The sequence below is a fragment of the Arachis ipaensis genome, chromosome B10 (assembly GCF_000816755.2).
Source record: "Arachis ipaensis cultivar K30076 chromosome B10, Araip1.1, whole genome shotgun sequence".
NCBI lineage: Eukaryota > Viridiplantae > Streptophyta > Magnoliopsida > Fabales > Fabaceae > Arachis > Arachis ipaensis.
Window position 1 is genome coordinate 3,595,351 of NC_029794.2, and position 4,580 is coordinate 3,599,930.

Here is a 4,580-nt window from a genome sequence, read left to right on the forward strand (position 1 = left end):
ACAAACAAAAAGTCAATTATTTTATTTAATTAATTTATTTAATTTATTTAAACACATTAATAAATTAATTTTTTATTTAATTTAATTGATATAAATATTAAATTATTTAATATTTTATTTGATCACATTAATTATAATTATCAAATTATATTAATTATTTGATTTGAATAAAATAAATGAATTGATTTTGTTTTAATTTATATTAATTTTTTGTCATATGTATTTTGATTAATAATTTTTAAAAGTGTTATAATTTTTATATGACATATGTTTGGTTCATCTGGTACTGAATGGGTCGGGTGTACAGTGTATGTGAAAGAGATTGGGGACCTGGATCCGAGTTGTTTGTGCGTGATTGGACCTCTTAGGCTAACGCTGGAGGGAGAGGGATGGAGCTTCACGACCTCCCGAGTTGTTGGAGTGGTAAGGGGGGAGCCACCTGCAAAAGGGACTCCAACGCTCAAGTCAGAATCCGTACAAAGTGGCAATAAAGATGAGGGTATGGTGACGTACCTTGGGGGAGGGGTAGGGCCCTCCCCTTATATATTCTGTACTAGGGTAGGCCCCACAGAAGCAGACCCGCCTTCCTGAAAATTTCCTTCTCCAACTGTCATGTGCCTCCCAAGAAGGGAGGTGTCTTGGGTGTCTTCCCGGTTCGGGTGTTGCTTACCCGTCAGGTCAACCGGTCGGCCCGGGGCATCAGGTCAACTGGGATGGGCTGGAACAGTGCCCCAACGCGCCAGCTATGGTTGTGAGCGCCGTTGTTAGCGCGTTCCATTCTTCCTTCTCATTGATTGGATCCCCGCGAGGTCGGCTGTTTGTGATAGGGGCGTGCCCCTACGTGCGAGTGGGTTTTACCATTTCAAGAGTATGCCATTTGTCGCTTTGTTCTTCGTGCATGTCATTTAATGCCATTATGGCTGATTTGAAAGTTTGGGGAAAAGTCCATTTTACCCCTGACCTTTGCGCTTCTCTATGGCAGTTATTCTTTTGTTTCTGGCTTTGCTTCCTTGTTTTCGCGCTTCCTTTCCTTATTTCTGAATCATTCCTGTGCCGCTTCTTCTATTCCCTTTCGAGCTTTCTGGATTTTACTGTCTCGATCCTCTTCTTGTTCGACTGCAACTACATTCCCTCAGATCTTTCCAATTTCCCTTTGACAGGAACCTTCCTGGTAAGCATCTTTTTCTTACTGAGCATCTTTTTCTTACTGAATGATTGCCATCGTTACTGCTACTGTTGCCATTCCTTTGTATTTTTGTGGTTTCTAAGCTATGCATGTGTGTTGTTTAAGTCCTGTTATTGTTAGTTAGGCATTAGAGGGGGTTACCATTTAGATTTTTGGTACTTAGCCTTCGTTTAACTGTAGATAGGCTAACTGTGGCATATCGTGTTAGTTCCCTGTGGTATGTGGTCTTAGCTCCAATTTTCTCGGCTTCCTGACCTGCTAGTCTAACTTTGAGTGGTGCCCCACTGTAGGTATGGCGCAACTTTCTCTTCCGAGGCCCCCTGTTGACCGATACGCCTGGGTCACCTCAGACATGAAGGACACACCTTCCCAAATAACCCTAGAGGAGCTCACGGAGTTCTGCCAAGCTGACCAATTATGCGGGGGAGGTCCCGAGGAAGAATGCTACGAAGCGTTCGTTCCCGCGGACTACGAACGAATATGCCAGATTAACTTGAACACCCCCGAGTTGCCGACTGGATTTGGATGTATAAGGCCATGTTTACCGTCCTGGGGGTTCGAATCCCCTTCTCTCCCTTCCAAATGGCGCTTCTAAACCAGTGCGACGTTGCACCGTCACAGCTGCACCCGAACAATTGGGCCGCTATCCGATGCTTCGAGATGGTTTGCGAGTACCTGGATTTGCCGACCTCCGTAGAGGTGTTTTTATGGTTATTTGTTTTGACCAACTCTTCGAAGGAGGGAAGGCATAAAAAAGGGTTTATGTCCTTCCGGGCCGCCCAGGGCAGGCGAATCTTCAGGGTGTTCAAAGATTCGTTTCATGGTTTCAAGGACAAATTTTTTTAAGGTACGGCCTGCCAAAGGCCAGCACCATTTTTGGTTGATCTTGGAGGGGGAGCGGTGGATTCCGACCTATTGGAGCTTCGGGACTAGCTCCAATGCTTTTACCAAAGTGACGTATAAAGGGTTGACCAGCAAGATAAGAACATAGCTGACGTGTTGTTGGCCATATTTAATAAAAATAACATCAATCCACATATTTTAATGGGTGACCGGGAGATGGGTAGGAGCTATGTGGGTGAGTGGTCGGCTGCTTTTAGTGCTACTCTCTCCCTCTTTTTTTTTCTTTTTTCTTTTTTAAAAAGAAAGAGCTAACGAGTTGTTGTGTGCAATGCAGTGGATATAGCCGCCGAGCACACTGGATTTGAGGATTTAATGGCCTAGTTCCTTCCTGGGCATAGTGAAGACAGCTCTGCAACCCATACTGTCGAGCGGCCGACCTCCCCTATTGCTGAAGTACAGTCAGCTCCGCCTCCCCCTCCGGGACCTACTGGCCCTGGCGCAAAGGACACCTCGGGTAGCAGCGACGCGATTCCTCTTGAAGTAGAGCCGGCCGGGGAGGGTCTCGATGTGGCGATAGTCAAGAACCCCCGTAAGCGGAAGCCGACCTCCAGCCCTGAGGGGTCACTTACTGTTATGGAGAAAAATTTTGATGCTGGGGGTTTTATTGACTCGCAGATCATGCCCGAAACTGAGGAGTTCTTTCATGATGGGGATCTTGGCGCCCGGGCTAGGTGGATCTACTGGTGTATGTCGAGAGCTGCAACCATCGCCAGGAAAGTAGAGCCCATCCTGACTCAAGCTGGGACACTGGACGGGAAGTACCGTCAATCCTTGCGAGAGGTCGAGAGCTTGAGGTCTGAGGTCGGGATCCTGAAGGAGAAATTGGCCGACTCGGAGGGGAAGTTAAAAACTTCCGACGAAGAAGTGGCCCGCCTTACCAAGCGGGAGATGACCTTGGAGAGCTAGCTTAACTCCGCCCGTGGTGAAACTGAAGCGGCCTAGACCAAGATTACTGTCTTGGAGGCCAAGCTTGAGGAGGCCATGAAGTCGGCAAAGGATGCCAAGGATGAGGTCGCTGGGCTGAAAGGGGAGGTTGCCAGCTTGAAGAAAAATAACAAAGATACAGTGAGGAAGGCAAGCAAGGTGATCTCTGGGACCGAGTAAGCGATCAAGGTCCAAGTCAAGCTGCTTTCTCCCGATTTCGATACTTCTGCAATTGGAGCTTTTAAAACTATTCGAGATGGTCATATTGTTGACATCCCGAAGAAGTGATGTACATTTACTTTGTAATATCTTGTTTGAACTCTTTAGTAGTTTGTGTAAACTTGTTTACCGTTTTGTTTGACATTGGTAATCGACGAGTTTGTTTACCGTTTTGTTTTGCCATTGGTAATAGCGAACTGCTTACCGTTTCATTTCGACATTGGTAATTAGCGAAGTCGGTTCGTGGCTTTTGCATTAAAAGTTCAAATTGTGGCTTACTTTTGTAGTCGACGGCGCCAATGTTCGGTTCGTCGGGTACTGAACGGGTCAGGTGTACGGTGTATGTGAAGGAGACTGGGGACCTGGATCCGGGTTGCTTGTGCGTGATTGGACCCCTGGGCTAACGCTGGAGGGAGAGGGATGGAGCTTCACACCTCCCGGGTTGTTGGAGTGGTAAGGGGGGAGCCACCTGCAAAAAGGACTCCGACGCTCAAGTCAGAATCCGTACAAGGTGGCAGTAAAGATGAGGGTATGATGACGTACCTTGGTGGGAGGGGGGTAGGACCCTCCCCTTATATATTCTATACCTAGGGCAGACTCTACAGAAGCAGACCCGCCTTCCTGAAAATTTCCTTCTCCAGCTGTCATGTGCCTCCCAGGAAGGGAAGTGTCTTGGGTGTCTTCTCGGTTTGGGTGTTGCTTACCCGTCGGGTCGGCTGGTCGGGCCAGGGCATCAGGTCAGGTGGGTTGAGCCGGAATTATATTTTTTCCATTTTAACATCAAATCTAATATTTCTATTAATATTTTCTAGCACTTTAAGGTCTAATAGTTATATGCCCACCATCAATTATATAGTCGTGAATATTTTTTAAATTTATTAAAAAACACAATTTCATTCCTTTCTTTTTTATTTTAACCATTTCTGAATTTTATAACTTGTTCACGGCAAAAATCTATATATGTTATAGGAGAATTTCATTTTTTGTACTTATTGATCTTCTATTTGGTATTACTTTTTTTTCCCTATGATGAATTAGTTCTAATCTTTGATTTTTTATAAACTATAAAAGATTATTATGTTATTATACTCTATCTCTTTAATTTTTTTATATTTATTTAAGTTTTTATAATTCTTTATTTGTAAATTTTATTATTTTTATTACATACAAGTTAATTTATTATAACTCTTTACATGTTGATTCTTCTCAATATTTAAATTATACTCCTCACATAGTTAATTTCATTTGTAATTTTAAAATTGAGTGACGAAATAACATCGATGAAAACTGTCGTGCATCTTTTTCTTCATCTTTTTGGTTTACCTCCCTTTTTGTAGGGATCATGAGT